The sequence below is a fragment of the Nannospalax galili genome, unplaced genomic scaffold (genome assembly GCF_000622305.1).
Source record: "Nannospalax galili isolate Female #2095 unplaced genomic scaffold, S.galili_v1.0 scaffold229, whole genome shotgun sequence".
NCBI classification, from domain to species: Eukaryota; Metazoa; Chordata; class Mammalia; order Rodentia; family Spalacidae; genus Nannospalax; species Nannospalax galili.
In genome coordinates, this window is record NW_008360328.1 from 2,087,774 (window position 1) to 2,109,327 (window position 21,554).

General features: G+C 47.4%; 1 protein-coding gene across 3 annotated transcripts in view; it reads left to right on the plus strand.

Annotated features, from left to right (window-relative positions):
- The window catches only part of Grik4 (glutamate ionotropic receptor kainate type subunit 4), a 505,439-nt gene that overhangs the window by 94,066 nt on the left and 389,819 nt on the right, over nucleotides 1-21,554 (plus strand). For all 3 annotated transcript variants that reach the window (XM_008826008.2, XM_008826013.2, XM_008826014.2), the window contains exon 2: nucleotides 13,920-14,007. The gene's annotated coding sequence lies outside the window, so the exon portion shown is untranslated. The remainder of the gene's footprint in view (nucleotides 1-13,919; nucleotides 14,008-21,554) is intronic.

Sequence of the window (21,554 nt, forward strand, 5' to 3'; positions counted from 1 at the left end):
CAGGGTCAGCAGTGCAGAAGTCCAGGAACTCAAGGCAGCAGTGGTCAGGTGAGGAAGGCAAGCAGGCTTGGGAAGAACTGGCTGGGAATAGGTTACACAGTGAGTTGGATGGGCAGCTTTCAGCTCACACTGGGGGTTCAGAATAAGGCAGGAGGGGGTCACTGTCATCCTCAAGCAGAGGGAGCTATGGCCTAAAGACAGAGAGAACTTGGAAGAATCAACCAACCTAGCTTCCTTCCTTTCTCTTTCCTTCTTTCCTTTCTATTTATTTTCCCTCCCTCCCTTTTTTTCCTTCATTTTCAGCTTAGGTGTTTGAATCTCAGATCTGTGAGTCACTCGAGTTTTGCTGATCACTTAGCTCCCTGTAGGCTGTACTAATGATTTTCATTTGTGTCACTGAATTCTTTTTTGTTAGGCTCCAGGAGCCTTAGAGGAGTCCAGGTTCTGTCACAGGCCCTTGAGCAAATCTTCAGGGGTTGGGGGGCGTGGGTGTTTGGCTTTGAGTTTTGGTTTTTAGTATTAGTTTCCCTTTCTCAGGGCCTCATGTAGCCCAAGCTAGACTCAAATTTGCATGCATTTGAGGGTGGCTTTTAACTTCTAATTCTCAGGCCTTCAACTCCCACGTGCTGAGATTAAAGACATGCACTACTATGTACAACTTGGGAGAATTTCTTAAGGAAAAGCAAGATATGCAGAGGTGATCAGCAGAAAGAGCCCCACCCTACCTCCCTGCACTAGCTGTAAACTAAAGGAAACTGGAGAAATACAATCAAGATCTGGATGAAACCTGTGTGATGACACACACCTGTAATCTCTGCACTGGGGAGGCAGAGGCCAGAGGATTGAGAATTGAAAGCCAGCCTGGGCTACAAAACAAGACTCTCTCTCAAACAAACAATCAATCCAGATCAATGGTTAGATACAACATTGATGAGTGGTGCCTGGGTCTGCCTCATCACCAGAGTTATCGAGGAGTGTTTAATAATAAGGAACAAACATATATAGGGCCGGACTTTGCACTAGACTTAATTGGAGTGGCCAGCAGTGGAGCTAAGAATTTGGATTTAAAAAAAATTCCTGTGACACTGATGGCCTTCCAAGTTTGGGGGCCCCTGGAGTAGATGAACATTCTGTTTGTCAATGAGGGCTGTTAACCCTGCACTGGATATTTGAAAAAGGCAGGGGCTCAACAGTCACTCATGCCACAATGTGGGAAGACTCGGCACGTGCACACACAGGGCTGGACTCATAGCTCACACACGTGCCGGACTCACAGCTGGAGGATTGGTCAGGTCTCCTGCCCCCATGTAGACAAAGTAGCTTAAGTCCTGTGACACAACCTCTCTGAGCCTCATTTCCCTTACCTACTAAATAAGATAAAATAATGCTTAGAGCACAGAGTATGTTTGAGGGTTGCCTGATTTCAACAGTGTGCAAACTAGCTTGGTACCTAGGGCTAGTGGGCTCTCCACAACAGCCTGCTGTCCATGCGTCTTTTACCATTTTTCAGAGCTAGGGGAGGAATCTAGGGCCTCCACATCCTAAGTGGCTAAGTGAGTGCTTCACGGCTGAGCTGTATTCCCACACGCCCAGTCCTGTCTGCTCTTGGTACAAGAGCCTCCTCACTCACTTTCTTTCCGTTCCAGTTCCAGGTGTGCTGACAGTCTCCCTTATGTCAGGATGTGCATAGCTCTACGGAATGCTGAGATGAGGGTGTGCTGGGTAGCTTCAGTCACCAACTTGACACACCTAGGAAGAGGGAACCTCATTTGAAGCATTTCTTCTATCTGATTGGCCTGTGGCAATGTCTGAGGCACTTTCTTAATCATTGGTTGATGTGGGAGGGCCCAGCCCATTTGGGAGGTGCCACCCCTGGGCAGGTGGTCCTAGGTTGTATAAGACACCAGGCTGAGCACAGGCCAGAAGAGCAAGGCAGCAAGCAGTGTTCCTCTGTAGTCTCTGCTTCAGTTCCTGTCTCCAGGTTCCTGCTTTGAGTTTCTGCCCTGACTTTCTCTAGAGATGGATTGTGACCTGGGAGCTATAAGCTGAAATAACCCCTTTCTTCCCAAAGTCGGTTTTGTTCAGTATTTTATCATGGCAACAGAATGCTAACTAGGATAGAAGGGGACCTCATCTTCATCCTTCAGACTTCATCTTCAGAAAGCTTAGCATGGGGTAGGGAGGTTGGTGTGGAAAGGCTGGAGTCTTCTGTGCATGCAATGCCAGGCCCTGCTGAGCACAGTGGCCCACAACAACTGGAGGCCCAGGGAGGGCATAGGTCTGAGGAAGCTGCCTAGATAACATTCCAAAGGAAGTGGCTGGATATCACAGGCTGAATGTGTTCTGCAGGTGGGCAAGGTAGCAGTGGCTCTTGGGCTCTTGGAGGGAATGTGTGAGGCAGGGGTGGGGAGCATGTCTGTCTAGGGTCACTGTGTTCCCCCAGGAGTCTCCAGGCCTTGATTCTTGTCCTTCCCCTCTTTCTTTCCTCCTCCTCTTCTGGGGAAAGGTGCATATCAGGGCAGACACTTGAAGAAGTTCATCTGCTTGGCACTTGATTTATCCTTCAAACCTTCGGTAACTGATTTCCAGTCTCATAAAATATTAAATACATCCATATATTGAATATCACATTTTGATATGTTTTCACGCCTCATTTACCACTGAAGTCAAGGACAGATTCACATTTTTCATGGCATGGGGCCCAGATTTGTCCTCACATGGTGTTTTATGGTATCCCCTCACCCACCATTTTGTGCAGACCACATTCCTCAGTGTCTCGGTTGAGCAGCCACACTGACAGCCCACTTGGCATGGATCATGGCAGGCCCAGGGTAGAAAGGCCACATACATCATCCTGGGAGAGTTATTTACATAGTACTGTAAACATTTGCAGAAGGACAAGGTCTCCGCCAGACATCTCCAGGTTCTACATCAGTGACTGAGCAGGTGGCTGAGACTGAGGGGAAAGTCATGGCTTCCCTCAGGTCAGGGCACATTAGCTCTTCCCTTCCTTCCTGTTCCCACCCCCTCGCTGTGTAGTGAACCTCTACTAAGGGTCAGGTACCAAGCTAGGCCCTGGGGACTTTAAGATGAAGAACCACTGCCTTACTACCAAAGGAAGAAGTAGGCTATCCCCCCAGGTACTGGGGTGTCACAGGGATTACAGGTACTGGTGTGGGGTGCCATTCTCCAGTGGGGGTATGAGTTCTGGATTGCTTCAGGTGTCAATCTGGCACCTCTGGGAAGAGGGAATTTCAACTGGGGAATTTCTTCTATTGGATTGGCCTGTGTGCATGTCTATGAGGCATTTTGTTGATTGTTGAGTGTTGTGGGAGGGCCCAGCCCAATGGAGGTGGTGCCACCTCTGAGCAGCTAGTCCTGGATTGTATAAGAAAGCAGGCTGAACACGGGCCAGAGGAGCAAGTCAGTAAGCGTTCCTCCATAGCCTGTGCTTCAGTTCCTGCCTCCAGGCTCCTGACCTGAGTTCCTTAACAAAGGACTGTACCTGTACGATGAAATAAACCCTTTCTTCCCCCAAGTTGGTTTTGATCAGAGTGTTTGTCACAACAGAAAAAGTAACTGAAACGGGATGAGGACTGACAGACAGCTGGGAAGAACAGTTGTGTTCAACCCAGGTGCTTGCTAGGTGCATGGGCAGAAGCCATGGGGAACCAGGGCAGACACAGTGTGTGCTGCTGAGGGATGGCATTGGGGTGGGGGACAGCATTTGTTTCCAAACTGGAACTGCTTTCAGTGGCAGGGGTCAGAGGGCACAGAAAGGAGCCTGGGGAAGGTTTAAGTCAGGGCAGGAGGCTAGGGCCAGGCATGCAAGGCCGTAGAAACCACAAGGATAAGGGAATGTGGATTGTACATAGTAGACACTGAAACAGTGTTGTACAGGAGACTATGTGACAGGGAAGATAGAGGCAGGCAATTCAGGGGCTAGCTCAGAGGCAGGGGACAACTAGGATGAGGCTCAGCCATCTGGGTGAAAAATGATGAGGGCTAGAACCAGCACAGGGGAGGACATGGCTTGGATAATTCAGTATGGAGATGAATTTAGTATGGATGGTCTCTCAGACTCCAAGATAGGATTTGGGTTGTAAGAGCTTTAAAATTTTTAAGTTGTATTTTCTTTTTTTTAAATTTGTGTGTGTGTGTGTGTGTGTGTGTGTGTGTGTGTGTGTGTGTACTGTAGGCCACTGCATGCATGTGGAGGTCTGAGGACAACCCATTGAGTCAGTTTTCTCCTTCCACCATGTGGTTCTAGGGATAGAACTCAGGTCTTTAGGCTTGGCAGCAAGCAAGCGCCTTTATCTCCTGAGCTACCTTGTTGGCTCTGTAAAAGATTGAATCAAAGGATGGTATAATACTGCTGGTATAGTGAGGCAGGAGAAGGAAGGAAGGCACTGGTATGTCTCTGGATACATGGACCCAGTCTCCTTGGGGTTTCCTGAGAAGCAGGGAGCTTAGCCTGCCTCTGGACTGACTCCTGACAGGATCAGGAAGCTGGGCTGTATAGTATCATCCAGTTCCCCTTGTACCTATCTGTGAGCTGTTCCCTAGGTCAGTACTACAGCAGGCAGGGTTGCAGGAGCCCTGGATAGTGTCACCCAGACCTATTGCTAGGGTGGTGATATGGGTAGGGCACTGTGTGTGTGTAAGGGACAGGAGTAGTCCTAGCCAGTTCCCACAATCAGGGGTTGCGGGTGATGCCATTCAAACGGAATCTAGGGGAGTAGCCATTTATGGGCAGAAAGGAAATGATTCCATCAGCTTGTCCATGCCAAGTTTGGGGTGCCTGTTAGCCACTTGGGAACATATAGGAGGTAGCTAATCAATGGGATCTAGAATTCCAGAGAAGAGTGTGGGCGTGAGATTTGGGGCTCACTTGGGTAGAAAAGCAGCCAAGAGTGTAGGCTCAGATGACGACAGTCGCAGTCGCATCACAAGGGTAGAGAGCATGTGACAGGAAAAGAGCTGAGAAAAGCAGCCGTTTATGGACCAAGCTGGGGAAGAAACCCAAGAAGCCAACTGATGAGTAGCTAGAGAGGTAGAAGGCAAAATACAACCAAGTGGGAGCACAGGCACCAGGGGACAGTCATCAGGAAGGAAGAAGTAGCAGGTACCAGGTACTAAGAGGATGTCAAGTTCAGTGGTTCAGTGAAGATAGAAGCCTATCTGCTGTGCTGTGGAGAGGTGGCCACAGGGCCTTTGAGGGGAGCATTTTAAGCTAAATATAGGGAACAGAAACTGAAGTTCAGAGGCAGCTGTGGGAGGGTTTGGAGCACCGAGGGTCAAAGCCAAAGTGACACTGTAGAAGCTTATTCTGGAGTAGGTATGCAGAGTCAGAGGGAGGAGAGGATGAGGTTAGGGGAGCCAGTGAGGAGGCTACTGAAGGCACCCTACCAGCCTGGAACAAAGCAGTGGGCTTAATTGAGGAGACAGCTGGGGGGACAGTTGGTGGGAAAGCTTGTTAGGGCTCAAAGCCACCAGGCTAAGGGGGCACATGACAGACTGCAAAGGCCATCCTTGCCCGGCACACTGTTGATAGCCTTGAGACTCTGGATCTGGAGTGCAAGTGAGTGTGCGTGTGTGTGTGTGTGTGTGTGTGTGTGTATTCAGGATAAATGCTGTCTGAAGTCACACACTAGTCCTTACCCTTCCTCCTCCTGAGAAGTGACCTTGGCCATGACCCTTACCCTCCTAAGGCTTCTTCCTTAAGGTGGAGGAAGTAAGGAGCTACCTCATAAGTTGTGAGACTCCCAAGAAACCTTGCATCTGTGGTGACACACCCCATGTTTTTTTTTCCCCCTGTGGTCCTGATGGCCACCAGGGCCTGTGTCTTTTAAGAGCCTGAAAATTATCCTACTGCCACCTGCCCTGCCCTGCCCTGGCTCACCCTTCTGGAAGCCCCAGTGTGTGCTGACCTTGGATGCTCCCATCTCAAGGTTGGCAGGCCTGGCAGGATGGCAGCCTGTGGACAAAAAAGTAACCTGCCAGCAGGAGCTTTTTCTTCTCTTTCCTCTTCAATTCAGAGCTAGTCTGCAACCCACTGGCAGGGAGATTATTGAATCTGAAATACAATAGCAGATTGATTTTGTAGCTACCAGTGTCTGTGACAAATTCCTAGTGAAGTTTGGATGGCACGATTGTGGAGTAATGACATTTTAATTATGTGTCATATTTGGTCTGGCTACAGTTTGGAGTCGTGGAGTGCTCTTGGCTCCTCTTGCCCCCTCAGTCAGTCCTGTTTGTCCCCTTGTCTGGCTCCCAGCTCAGGGATCATGGTGTGAGTGACTGGGGTAAAGTTCAAGGTAGCTTGGAGCTTACACAGGGTTCAGATTTTTCCTACTTTTCCACCACATCCTGAAGTTACCTTTGCCTTTGTCTTGCCTTTTCTGCTTCATATTGTTCTTGCTCCACACTTCAGGATTCTACTGTCCTTCCCTCTTCTGTGTTCAAGTTCCCCTCCTTTCTTACTCAGTTCTCTCCACTAAACAGCTGTGTGATGTCCCTTACCCTCTGTGAGCCACACTCTTTGCAGGGAGGGAGGTAGACTCATTGGTCTGCATGAAAGTCACTCCTTATTCTCCCCGCCCCCCACCTGCATTCTCTCTTTCACTGGGCCAGGCAGCAGTGCTGAGTACCAGGAGCAGGAATCTCCCCTCGTGCCTGGTCTGCCTTTTATGATTTCAGAGTCTTCCAAAGGAGATGGATTTAGTGAGGAACCAACCTGCTCCCCTCCCCCAGAACAGCCAAGTAATTGAAGAAAACATGAATGTTAATGATGCATTTAGCATTTGGAAGTTAGAGGGGTGATTAATATGTTGTAAGTTGTATATTAACACCTTCACAGTGGCATAATGAAGACAAAATATACTTACTCAGAGATGAGATTGTTTATTCTTGTGTTCAGGCGCCTGGTTGTCAGCCCCGTAAGTTGAGGAACACGCAGTGGGGCTGTGTGTGTGTGTGTGTGTGGCAGGTGGAAGTGGGTGGGGAGACAGTTTGCTGACATTATGGTCTCTGCTGATGAGCTCCCTTGTACTTACCTGTCTCTGTGGGAGGGAAGATGGAGTGGGGTTTGGTTTACAGAGGGATCAGATTGTGGGGAGGGGGGGCATGTTCACCCAGGAGGAACATGCCCAGAAGATAGTGTAACATGCTCCTTGTGGTCTTAGTTACAAGTTTCAACAGAGACCAGGGTAGGAGGAGGCAAAGGAAAGGAAAGAGGCAGGCATACTGCAGAGCCTTGAACTTCAGGGCCTCTGGAGAGCAGCCTGCGATTTGCTCATGGGCACCAGGCAGATCTCCTCTCTTGACCCAAGTGTCCTTGAGATAGGTTGTGCCTGGTGTCTTAGTCCCAGGATAAACCGAGCATTCGGAAGCTGGGTGAGTCATCAAGCAGGACCCGGTTTATACCCATTTAGGTCATTTAGATTAGAGTTTCAGTGTCACAGCATGTCACAGCAGGAAGAATCTGGAAAGATCATTAGATCCAAATCTGGTCATTGAAACCAAGCTGGTGAATGCAATAGACTGATTTGAACTGACAGCTTGAGGCAGAGCCAGGGGCTCTCCTGTGTTGCTCCTCAGCACTCAGCTTGGGGTGCTGAGGCTTGGGAACTGTGGCCCCTTGATTTGGTGACTCCTTGGGCTCAGGTGTCCAGGAGGCTTCTGAAGACCTTACCCCAAGAGCTCCAAAGTGTGAAAGAACAGAGATGTTATGATCAGGTTTGAATCTCAGTTTCATCTCTCTAGGCCTTCACAGCCACATTTGTCAAGGAGGAATAGTACTTAATATGTTGCATCACTGCCAGGATCACTTGTATCCTAAGCATACCACTCAAAGATGATTAGAACAAATGTGTGTATAAACACCAAGAATATTTGTGGCACAGAACAAGGCAAGCACTCAAAAGATGATGGTTCTGGGCTGGGGAGATGGCTGTGTAGATAAGAGAGTTTGCTGTACAAGCATGAAGATCCGTGTTTGAATCTCAGCACCCATGTGAAAATGCTGGGCATGGCATGCATACCTGTAACCCTAGCATTAGGGGGCAGGGACAGGCAATCCTGGAAGCTTACTGACCAGTCAGTCAACCTAGCTGAAATGACAGGTTTCCAATTCTCTGATACCCTGTCTCAAGGCAACAAGGTAAAGATCCATAGAAGATACTCAATAGCTTTCTCTGGCTTTGTCAGGCACAGGTGTACACATCCTTACACTCATATGCATAGACCACATACAAGCCTCCCAACCCACAAATACCCACAATGTCGGATGCTATGCCTCCTCCTCTTTGTGCTCCTCACTGTGTCAGTTTTCCATCACTGTGATAACACCTGAGAGAAACAATTTAAAAGGAGGAAAGATATATTTTGACTCAGCTTCAGAGGTTTGAGTCCAGTCTGTTGGTTCCATTCCTTTGGACCTGAGGTGAGCCAGGACATCGTGGTGGCAGGAGCCCAAGCAGGAGGAGGCTGCTTACCTCAGGCTGTCAGGAAGCAGAGAGGCAGCATGCCTTCCCTTCAGGGCTTCCTTTCCCTTTCATTCCATCTGGGCCATCACCCTATTGGATGGTGCTGCCCATATTCAGGGCAGGCTTTCTCTTGAGACACCCTCACAGACACACTCTGAAGTGTGCTTTCCTCTCCTAGGCATTTCTCAGTGTAGTCAAGTTGATGATCAAGATTAACCATCATACTCAGTGCCAGTGATTAAATAGACACTGATTGTTCTAACTCAGGCCTGGTGAGCCTGGAATGAATACAGAAAATGGTAGACTCATTTCAGGATGGGAGACTGTCTTGGCCCTTTGACTTGGTGGCTCCCTGAAATCAGGTATTTAGGAGGCTACAGAGATCCTCACTCCAAGTGTGGGAGAACAGAGGAGTGTGGTCAGATTTGAATCCCAGTTTCATCTCTCTAGGCCTTTACATGTAAGCTTCATGTGTCAAGCAGGAATAGCACTTAACATGCTGTGGTAGACCCTTTCCCAATGGTAGGCCATTTCCAAGATGAATCTTGATTTTGTTATGCAGTGCAGGGAACACTGAGCATTTGCATTTACAGCACCCTCTTCTAGTAATGAGGAGTCTGTGACCCAGCGTCTACCTTTAAGGCCAATTATAACTTGGGCCCTGCTGCTTCAGGAAGTTTTCTGGTAATTCTCTTTTCCATTCTGCTCCCGTGGTACTTGAGTCATTCTTCTAACTTGTGCTTCTTGTATTTTATCTTGTCTATATCACTTGCTTATGTAACCTACTTCCTGTAGGTGCTTAGCTGATACATCCTATATTGAGCCTTACTGGATACCTTGCCTTACTGTGACCTATCATAATGTCTACTATGCATAGCACACTTCACTGGAGTCTAGGTTGTATTTTATTTTGTTGAATAAATGAATGACTTATATTTGTAGCACACAAGCCTACTTGTCTGTTACTTCAGTGATAGGCTGATTTTTCCGATTATTCTAATTTCCATGAAAGCAAGGATTTTATTAAATATTTCTGGGTTCTCATAGTATTGGGCAAATAATGTTTAATGGTTAATTAATTCCTGATTGAGCTCCTTACATTTCTTATCCTATTAAAATTTCTGAAGCAAAAAAAAAAAAGTGCCTTATTAGCTTTGTTAAGGGGTGGAAATATTTGAAAGAATTGACTGGGCCTGATTCCCTATGATGAAATGTTTAACGTGTGGGAATCCATGAGTAAAAATCTTGTTTTTCTGATCATTTACTGACAGGCACTGATTACTTTGATAATGGCAAAAGATCTGTTAAAGGGAATTATTAGACTTGACAATTAAAGTTGTAAATGTAGCCCTCATTAATGACTTGATTAATTTTGAGCTGCCTTATGGTGGATGGTAGCTAGCTTTGGGGCTCTGTCTGTGACAGAAAGAGGAGTGCCTGCGCATTCTGGAATGGGATGAGGCATAGTGGGGGCTCCAAGTTTCCACCAACCACAGGAGCATGGAGTGCTGTGAAGGGCAGGAAACACAGTGTGAGAGAGAAGGGAGCTGGGGAAGGGAGGGGAGATACCATTGTGGGTATGTGATGTAACTGGAGTGTTCACATGAGATACGACATTTCTAACCAACTGCCTTGATGGTGAGAGAGGATCTGTGTGTGAGTGGTGAGAGGATGGGAGCTGCAGGTTTGGAGGCCAGCAGGGCTGGTCTTTGTCATGGGATCTCAGACTACAGAAATAATGAAGGTGTGATAATATGTGTGTTGAGTAAGGATCGAGAGAGCTCGGGTCCTGGAGCTGGAGTGACCTCCGGTCTTCTCACTGAGCTCGGCCACATGCTTGCTGACTGAACGTGGGTGAGTGCCTTTCACTCTGTCACCTTCTCTTCTGTGGGGTATCATAGTCATTATCTCTCTGTCTCATGTCCAGGGAGACGTGGCTGTCACCCAGGACTAGAACCCACATCTTTTAAATTCTTATCCTGTGCTTTCCACACTGCTCCGGAAGGAAAGGGCACTGTCCGTTTAATGGGGATGCTTTTGGAAATACAAGACTCTACATAGTGAACCCTGTTAATCTGTGTAGAGCTGATGTGGGAATGTGATTTGTAAACCAAGTAGCACTGAGAAAACTGACCAGGAGTGCAGGGCAATAATGCAGTGTGTGTGTGTGTGTGTGTGTGTGTGTGTGTGTATGTGTGTGTGTGTGTGTATACCTGTGTCTGTGTGTGCATGCACTTGCACACATTGTTTATGCTCACCTTGAGGGTATAGCAGAGCGATGAGTAGACCTCTCTATTAGATGGGGCATGGAGGAAACACCTTTTATCTTTCCATCCCAGAAATGCTGTGTCCCTGGGTAGAGCTGACCCAGGTGCTGGGTCCCAGGGCAGGAGGCCCCTGAGCTCTGAAGGAACACTTGAGTAGTCCAAGGGGAAGGCTTTGTGGCCCATGGTCAGATGAGGTACACTCTGCCCTGCTTTTTGTCTCGGGTGTCTAGAGAATTGAAACTGGTCCTGATAATTTTTCCAGCCAAATTGCCAGTTGGCTGCAGCCTTGGATTAGGGGATTCTGTGAATTGGGAGACATTGTGTTCTGTGTCACTATGAAGTATGTAGTCTGTTTTCTCCCAGGAGTTTGGCTAGAATCTAAAATGTCAATCACTCCCCCCTCTCATTCCCCACCCTTGTGTATGGGCAGGCTGTGCCTCTGTCCTGGCCTGCTGCCTCTCTACCGTTACTCTCTCTGTAGTGATAGGGAAAGGCCCCATGTATCAGAACTTGGTCTATATCCTGTGTTAACACGGGCCTCCTAGAAGCAGTCCCAAGGTGAAGATGCCAGGGTAAGTGGTAAGTGATTACTTGAGATATGACCCTGGTGTCCAGTCTGACAGAGTAGCCAAGGGGTGACGCAAGTCAGGGAAGGAAGACAGTATATAAAGCTGTAGTCAGCTAGGGGCAATCCTACCAGGGCATTATGGTAGAGAGGCTGAGGGCTGCTAAGATCAGGGTGGCCACTAATCAGGGTTGCTATATGTGAGGCTGGGCTGTGTGAGCTCCAGGAAGTTCACAGGTAGGCTGCAAGTATCTTCAGCTAGATACCACCCATCACTGAGAGGGCATATGGCAGGGCCTCAGACTCTCCTGTCCACTCTGAGCTCACCTATAGGTCACACCTGTTTGGCTTTGTGGGGTGAGGTTTATTTCATGTGGGTTAATAACTCCACTCATAGTGGATGGCAGTTGCTTTCTGGGTTCTAGAAACATCTCTGCAAGCTTTACTTCTGGAAAGGACTGGCAGTAAGATGTGACTTATTAGAGCTACAAACAAATGGACGTTTATGGAAGACTTCTCATGTGCTAAGCACTGTGCTAACTGCTCCTGCACATCTCATCTTAGTTCTCTCGATTTCCTGTAACAGAGGATATTATTTTCCATGGGAAGCAACTGGGGCAGAGGGGTTGAGGGTTTATCTGTTTACACAGCCTGGTGGGGACCTGCAGAAGACTCTTTGCCACACTGTACCAGCTTTCTGGTCTGATTTTGGGATCCAGGTGCTTTACAAGCACTGACTGAGCCTGGTTTGCCTACTTGTGGGGAGCTTCTGGTGTTTATAAAGACCCTGGCATGACATTTAATCTACCTGACAGCCTGTGTGTTACTCCCATGGGTTATGAATTGATGTGTCTCTGAGCCTCCTTGGGTGCAAGAGGCTTTTAGGCTAGACTCTGAGGAGTGTCCCAGTTTCTAGCCTTTGGTGAATTTGTCTCTGCCTGGCAGGCCTTCTCTTCTGTTCAGGAGCCTCTCCAGATCTGTAGTTACTCTGTCTCAGGGGATCCTGGGACCTCTCAGTAGCACATTCTGCCTGCTGGGCCTGGCTGACATGCTCCTATGCCATCAAGCTATAGGATTCGGCTCCTGGTCTAGTTAACTAAGCACTCAGCTTCCATTTCAGTTTTACAGTTGAAGAGCCCTAGCTAAAGTCAGGAGATCTAAAGTCCCATTAAGAGCCTGTATGCCCTTCTAGTTTTCTTTTTAGCCTAGTTCCCTCACCTGCTAAGAAATGAACTCTCCTGTCTCTTCCAGGCCCCACATCTTCAGAGTCAGGAGAAGTAGGAGCTGGCTCACACTCAGGATGGGTCTTACCATGGATGTCCGAGGCAGGACCTGTGGCTGGGACTCTTTACCTACTGTCAGTTCAAACATTCAAGGTTCCTGAGAGTAGTTCCAGATACCCGGGATCTTGCAGTCCTGGAAGCTGTATATGGTGATTGCTCTTAGGTCTCCATGGGTGGAGGGGCAGAGGGAGGAACTTGGGGACCTGTGCATGGTAGTGATGGGGGAGAGTCCTGGCCTTAGTTAGAGCTTCTAGAGCCTGGGTCTGTGTAGTGGGCCCAGCTTTGATGGACTGTGGACCCTCAGCATCTCTATTAATAACCTTTCTCTCCACTAAGGGATCCCCAAAAGCATCTCAGTTTGAGCTCAGTCATAAAGACAGGAGAGGGAACAGAGCTTTCATAAAAGTCCTGATGAAGCCGGGCGTGGTGGCACACGCCTTTAATCCCAGCACCCGGGAGGCAGAGGCAGGCGGATCTCTGTGAGTTCAAGCCCAGCCTGGTCTACATAGTGAGTTCCAAGACAGCGGGGGCTTAAAGGGGGACCCTGTTTAAAAAAAAAAAAAAAAAAAAAAAAAAAAAAAAAAAAGTCCTGATGAAGAGCTAATTAGATCTCTTTTTCAAGTTGGCTGAGACATGCCCCTCAAGGAGCCATTTTTAGTGCTCTCAGATGGAAAGCTGACTGCAGGGGCCTAAAGGATTTGACCGTAAACTATTCAGCTGGAGTGGATGGAGGCAGAGGTTCATTCTTCAGTGCCTCAGGTTGAGGATACCAGGCTCAGCTACATGCGTCTGGTCTTCACCAGTCTGCCGGCCTGCCCTCACTCATGGCTCTTTGGCTATAGTTCTCACTTTCCGATAGACGAAACCAACAAGGACAGAGCACCTACTGTGTGCCAGGCATTATACTAGGTTCCAGGTCGTTCAAAGATGGACGCAGAGGCCTATCCCTCAAGAGGCTACTTGTGAGCAGAGATAGGACCTGTGCAGGAAGAGTTCTAGGCACCTGCGGAAGATGTGTGCTATGGTCTGAGAAACAGATGCAAACTTCTCAGAGAAGGACTGACCAGGGTGAGAGTGAAAGAATAGGGTTTCTCTCTAGGGTAACCACACACTGTACTGTGATAGCCAGACCATGTCTCTGTGAGCACAGAGGATGGAGAGCGTGGGTTGGCCAAATTGGTAGCCAGTGCCTGGGAACAGTGAGCCTCTTTGGTCCTTGGCCAGGCCAGAGCAGAAGAGGAGCTGGAGTTCATCTTCAGGGCTCAGTGATTCAGTGCTGAGAGCAATGTCTCACCTACCCCGTGTCCTACTTTTGCAGGTGGGCTGAGTCTTCTCTGACTGGGATGCAAACCTCATGCTCAAAGCTCCTGTCAGATGGGAGAGGAACATAGTCACTCTGGGTCCTGGTAAGAACAGGAAAGCTTCTGGGGGAAGGTCTGGGTCTGAAGGGTTGGTGGGTGATCCCAAGAGCCTTCCCTGCAAGTGAAGCCTTTCCCACACTCTGTTTTCTTGCCTGTGATCAGCTGATGACTTGGAGTTCTGCAGGCTCTCAGGGGACTGGGCACTTAGAGCTGTCAGGGAGAAATATTGGAATCATTTGAACAGGTAATCATAGAGTATTGTAAGCTGTTCAGTGCACAGAAAACTCACAGGCACAGAAATCCACTCCCCAATAGTCAGTGGGCATGGTGTCTAAGGGATTTCCTGTGGTGTATATACAGAAAGGCTTCTTCAGAGCCTTGGCAGTGGGTCAAGGACTAGGTTGTCGGGAGACCAGGTGGAGTGGTGGTTATGACCTCTGCAGGGAAGATGAGAGGCTGTGGGGATCTGTAACTCACTTGTCTGTGCCTTAAACACAGAGTTCCATGGCTGGGTTCTGGTTCTGTCTCAGTCATTTGTGATGCAAGTTTGTTAGTCAGTTTTCTGTTACTTTAACAAAATGCCTGAGACAGGGACTGGAGAGAAGGCTCAGCAATCATTAGCACTTGCTCGTCTCGTAGAGGACCTGGGTTTGGTTTCTAGCACCCACGTGGCAGTTCACAACCATCTGTAACTCCAGTTCCAGGAAATCTGATACCATCTTCTGAACTTTGTGGGCACCAAGCACATATATGGCACACACACATCCATGTGGACAAAACACTCATACAAAACTTTTAAAAAATTACCTGAGACAACTGATTTATAAAGAGTGAAGGTTTATCTTGGCTCACAGTTTTAGAGGCTTCAGTACTTGAAGTGTCCTAGTTAGCTTTCTATTTCTGTGATAAAACACTGACCATAACCAACTTGGGGAGGAAAGGTTTATTTGGCTTACACGTGCTGACCACAATTCATCATTGTGGAAAGCCAGGGCAGGAACTTAGGGCAGGAACCTAGAGACAGCAACTAACTGAAGCAGACCACAGAGAAATACTGCTTACTGGCTTGCTCCTCTGGTATGTGTTCAGCCTTTCTTTTTTTTTTTTTTTTTTTTTTTTTTTTTTTTTTTTTTTTTTTGTCTTTTTGAGACAGGGTCTTCCTGTAGCCCCAGCTGTCCTGGAACTCACAATGTAGATCAGGCTGGCCTTGAACTCATAGAGATCTACCTGCTTCTGCCTCCCAAGTGCTCAGTCTGCTTTTTTAATCAACCCAGGACTACCTGCTTAGGAGTGGCAGCACCCTTAGTGGGCTGGGTCTTCCCACATCACTCAACAATCAAGAAATGGTTCATATGCGTGTCTAAAGGCCAATCGATAGTGGAAACTCCCCAGTTGAGGTTCCTTCTAGATGTGTCAAGTTGACTACTGAAACTATCTAGCACAGGCATTTGGCCTTCATGGCATATAATGTCAGGAGCCTGTGACAGAGAAGTCCTCTTCATCTCATGACTGGGGCTTGAGAGACAGGAAGGGGAAGGGACTAGGGGCTCAAGATTCCCTTCAAAGACACACTTCCCCCAGTGAGTGGAAGGCCTTCCTTTTCAAGGTTTCGCCACCTCCCATTAGAACCGCAAGCTGGTGGCTGTGCCACCAACACAGGGGCTTTTGGTGACCTTATCCAAACCACTGCACCTGGAGAAGTTCTTACACCTTATTTCCCTCCTAAAATAAAGACACTTTATCGTGTGGCTTGAGTCAGTTCTGACACATAAGTGTCATGAGCTAGGTGGACACATTTATGTCTTTCCACAAGGTCAGAATTTACTGAGCAACAATAAATTCACAAGCTATGTCAGTTTTGTTGACGGCAATTTTCCAAGTAGTCCGGATTCCCTTGATAGCTGGGTGAAGCAAACACAGGTTTGTTTTTTTTTTAATTCTAACCTTAACTACCAATATTAACCTTCAGATCATACCATATACCACACCATTAATCAGTATCTGTCATCTGTCTACTACAGAATGGATGAAAAGCATGAAAGAGGTTGCAGTGGAAGTCCAAAGAGTCTTACCCTAGAGGCAAACAGAAAGCTGGTAGGGATGCAAAGAAAGTTTCTGTGGGAATCTGATAATGAACACTGCTGGAGGTCTTCTGGAGATGCTGCTTCAGAGCTGCACAGCCAAGTCAGGTTAGTGTTGAACTAAGCCTCTGAGTCAAGTCAGGCTTCAGGGATCATGGAGGCTGTAGAGGTAAAGGAAAGGACTAGGTCCAAACAGATAAGTAGGAGACTGGATGGCAGGTCCAGATGGATGAATAGGTGGACAGAGAGAAATATAAGGCTGAATCAGCAGTGGGAACTGAGTGGAGCACCTAGGACAGTTGGGAGTTCTGAATGTCAGTCCTTTGACAAACACACAGGGTTGTTGAATGGGCTGACATGTCAGTAAGAGCTGTTGATATCACAGTGTTAAATGTCACTATCTTTACAGGGGCCAGGTGAGGGTGTTGTGCCCTTTGCTGGGTGCAATGACTAATCTCCTCAAGTTGGTGGGATTTTGAATCACCATGGAAATAAATCTCTAGGCATGTGTGCTGGATAGCTTTAGTGTCAACTTGACCTACCTGGGTTGAAGGAGCCTCATTTGGGGAATTGCCTCCATTGGACTGGCCTGTGGGGCATCTTCTTGATTATTGAGTGATGTGGGAGGGCCCAGACCACTGTGGCTGGTGCCGCCCCTGGGCAGGTGGGTGAATAAGAAAGCAGGCTGGGCATGGGCCAGGGGAGCAAGTTAGTAAGCAGCATTCCTCCGTGGCCTGTATTCTAGCTCCTGCTTCCAGGTTCTTACCCTCAGTTCCTTCCTTGGCCTCCCGGATGAACTGTGACCTGGGAGATATAAGCTGAATAAACCCTTTCCTCCCCAAGTTGGTATTGGTCAGAGTGTTTTTCTCAATGGAGAATCAAACTAGAACAGCATGTCTGTGAATGATTATCTAGACTGCATTAACTGAGGTAGGAAGATCCCCTTTCCCTAAATGTCTGTGGGGTTTTTCATTGGCTGGGGTTCTGAACCCCCAGAACCCCCATGAATACCCATTTAAAAGGAGAAAAGTGAGCTGAGTACAAGCATTCACTGCTCTCTGTTTCCTGAATGTGGATGCAATGTAATCCCTGCAATGTAAGCCCCTGCCCTGCTGCCAAATGAATTCTTCCTTAAGTTGCTTTTTTGGAAGGTATTTTACCACAAAGAGACATGTAACTAATACACTCAGTCTGTTGTGTTCCATAAGTTCTCTGGCCTGGTTCCCTTGACATGATTTTAATATGCCCACGTTTATATTGATAAATTTATAAGGTGGCACCCTTTTTACTTATAGGAATAACTTATTTATTAGTCTGTGCTTCATGGGTGGTGCTAGACAGGTAGTGGTGTTTGTGTGTCCAGCAAAGTGTGGAATCATCCTGCCTCTGTGTTTGCAGTCCATTAGCATCAAAAGCTGCTTGTGAAACAGTTTCTCAGGGCAAGGTACAAGTTAGAAAATCACTGTTTCACATGATATGGAGTAACTTAGGGCAGGGTACAGCCAGATTTCAACAGAGTGTGCAGTCTGTAAAGGCTTCACAGTGGAAACTGTAAGACAAAGGTCCTTTGTAATTATTCACAGGGGCAGGGTGGGCGTGCGCGCACGCACACACACACACACACACACACACACACACACACGGCTGGGGTCATTTTTATGTATGTATATTCTTATTCCTAACTATAAACTCTCTGCAGCTGGTAATGTTTATTGATACTGCAGCATGCCAGACAATGTGGCAAGTGAATTACTTCATCTAATCCTCCCAGCAACCTCAAGAGTTAGGGGCCATCATCACTCCTACTGACCAGATAAGTCAAGAGGCTTGGAGAGGGTGATCTGTCCCAAGGCAGAAGTAAGATTCCGTTCTGTGTAGTTTGACTCCAAAAATCTACACTTAACTACTGGGCTGGTCTTTTCATTTTTGTTGACTGTTACTGAGCAGTAAATACATTTCCAAGTCCAACCCAAATTGCCCAGATATAATCAGTATATATCAAATGGAATGCCTTGTGTTCCCGTGCTCTGATCATCCCATTTTCCTTTCTCTTTCTTGTCATTATTCTATTAGTTACATGTGGCTGCTGTAACAAATGACCACAAACTGGATGGCTTAAAATAGCTGAAATTAATTCTCTCAGCATTCTGAATGCCAGAAGTCTAAAATCAAGGCGTCAGCAGGGCCGTGCTCTCCACAAAGGCTCCAGCAAGAACTGGTTCTGTGCCTCATCTAGGTTCTTTTGGCTTTAGGTAGTGTTGGTTTATAGCCAGGTCTCCAGTTTCTTCCTCTGTGGTCACGCTGTCTGCTCCTCCTCTGTCTGCCATAAGGACACATGTGATTGAATTTAGAGTCCACGTAGTAGTCAGTCTGTGCCTCTTTTCCCACCGTCCTTGACTGCCATGTCTTTGCCTCTTTACAATCCTGAGGTTGAGGTTGTTGACTTTTCATTTAGAGGCCAACACCTTTTAACCTGCTGTTGTTATGGATTCACAAACTTTCATTTATTCTCTGTACTTGGTCAACTCCACAGTTCTTTTTGCAGCTTAGATAGCCACATCAGTGGCCATCAGAAGCCTCCTGGAGCCAGCTCCTGTGCCCCTGGATGTGATTCCAAAGCCTGAGAACAAGTCTTGCTTCCTGACACAAAATATCACTGGCCCACTTTATGCATTTCTGGCCCCTGATATAGAATATCTTCCATTCACCCTGATTTCTTTGGTGGGGGGCATCTCTATTTCCATTCTCTTAGATTTCATTAAAGAAAAATGCTGATTGTAATTGTGGTGGTTTATCTTGATTTTCAAGATGATTAAATTGAGGGGCACCTAGGCGATTAATAAATCACTGGCATATGACAGTATTCCTGGGGAGATTCGAATGAACGAATGACACTCGCCCCAGGTAGGGAACCTGTGCTGGACAACTTTAGTTGGGTAGAGGGAATCTCAATTGAGGAACTTTCTTCATTGCATTGACCTGTGACCATGTCTGTGGGGCATTTTCTTGATTGTTAAGTGATGTGGGAGGGCCCAGCCCACTGTGGGCAGTACCACCCTTGGGCAAGTGGTCTTGTGTTGTATAAGAAAGCAGGCTGAGTACTGGTCAAAGGAGCATACCAGGAAGCAGTGTACCTCCGTGGTTTTGTGCTCTAGGTTCCTGCCCTGGCTTCCCTTGATGATGGACTGTGATGTAAGCCAAATAAACCCTTTCCTCCCCAAGTTGGTTTTGGTCAGTGTTTTTAACCACAGCAATGGAAAACTAAGACAGAACCAAAAACAGACCAAATGATATCAGCAAAGTCCAACTTGGTGAACCAATGTGTTTTATTGTGGTTATTTATGGGAATATGAGTGAGGGGTTACTGCCAGAGCAGAAAAATGACTCAAAGCTTCATCACCACCAAAGCCCCACCCCAGCATGGGTGACAGCTCACAAAAGCAGGAAACCCAGAGCACACTGCCCGACCTACAGGCTGTTCAACAGGTCAGAGAGTATCCTCTCCAGGCAGCAGCTGGTCTCTGTTTTATCTAGGCAACTTGGTTGACCTGTCTTTTCTGGGCAGCTTGGCTTATCTGAGAGTGTCTCTCAGCAGTCCTTAGGGCTTCTATAGGCTTGGGGAGGGAGGGACCTAGTGAATCTGCTCAGTTTCAGGAACTTCCTAAAGCTACTAAGTTGTTTACTTCCTGAACTTAATGAGCTTCCCTGTAGGATAGAATGTTTCACCTCCTCTTAGAACATCCAGGGTCTTAATGAGCTGTCCTCCAAAATGGAAGGTTTTATCTGGATGAAATTGCTACATACAAGCACATTTCTTTCTGGGTGTGTCTATGGGGGTGTTTCCATAGCTGATTAGGGCTCTGATCTAATCAATGGTTTAATTCACTGGTGGATTCAAAATTTGAATATTTGGGAGATAGAACTGTAGAGAAAATGGTTGGAGGAAGTGGATCACTAAGGACTTGCCTTGGAAGGCTGTGTCTTGGCCTTGACCCCTTCCTGTTACTCCTTTCTGGGTCCTGGCCACCTTGAGCTCAGTTCTGCCCCACAACCCTCCATGATGTTTCTGTCACAGACCTCAAAGCATTGGATTCAGCCAGTCATGGACTGAAACCTCTCAACATGTGAGCCAAAATAAATGCTTGTTTTCTTCTGGTGTTTCACTCATTATTTGTCACAGCAGTGGAAAACTGGCTAACATAATAATCCTGCTGTCTTTATTTTAACAACCCAGTTTGAGAATCACTGCATTGGAATATTCTGCCTTTCTTTGCCTTCAGAATTTAGCAACTATCTTTGTATCAGAAAGTAAATGTCAAAGACAGGACCAGCACTCCATCCATGGGCTCTTCCCTGACCCAGGATGTGGGGAGGGTCCACACTGTAGTTACATGCTTCCCAGGCCCTGCTTCTCCTCTGGGCTCCTCCTCCTCCCCTCCCTGTCCTGTCCCCCCCACCCCACCTCCTCCATCCTAGCCTGGTTTCTGCTTTGCCATTCTAAGAGGCTAATGTGGAAATTGCTCACAGATGGCACAAACAATATGGAAAAGAGCTCTTTCTTCATTAGAGCAACAGAAGATAGTGTTTTTAAATGATTAAATTGTTATTGCAATCATTATGCTGGAATCCAAACATCTTCTCAAGGTACTGCCTTAGCCTCTTGTCAAGGCTTCTGAGGCCCCCTTGGGAGTCTACAGGGCCCACACACTGGCGACCTAGTCCTTCCTTTGACTTTCATCAAGGAGCACACGGGGCAGAAATTTGGGGGCCATGTTTGCCTGCATGGTAGCTCCTCACCAGCCACCATATGTAAAGATCAAGGGCCCTCACCCAGGTTGTAACTAACTTTGTCTGTGGAGCTTCTCTGTCCATTTTAGTCCCCTCATTGTCTCTAAGTAGTCCACAGGTACTCCTAGAGAGCTGGTCATGCCTGGGCTTAGCTCCCAGAATGCTTTGTTTCCTCAGTATCCGGTATCAGCTGGCTCAGAGGGAGGAAAGCTGCCCAGGTAAAGTCCTTTGTAGGACATTATTGTAAGGTAGACGCTGCATCTCTTCCTCCTCCGACCTCATTTGCTTTTTCCAGAGCACTGTAACTGCTGTCTGCTTCTTTGTTCCTCTTTACCTGGTGGTCTTTTCCTTCCAGGCCAGGAAATAACTCCCAGCGCCCTGGCACTGCCAGCCTTCCTCCCCACCCGAAGCACAGAAAGTCACGTAGTGATACGCCAGCCTCATGTCTTTGGTTACTTGAGGGGGGTGAGCCATTATGGAGATCGAAGAGCTACCTAGAAAATAGGAAATGTACCCAGTAGTAAAAGAACTAGCAATCATAAAACTTCACTGAAAATAAACATAGTATGTAAAAACTGATGTTGGTTTCCTATCGTGATTAGACAACGCAGTTGGGAAAGAAAGTAGAAAAAAAGGGAGCCTTCTAGGAAGTGCTAAAGGTGGGGATGCAGCTGAGCAACTTGCGTTGTACAGGAGCAGGAGGTATGGGTCTTATGTAGCCCA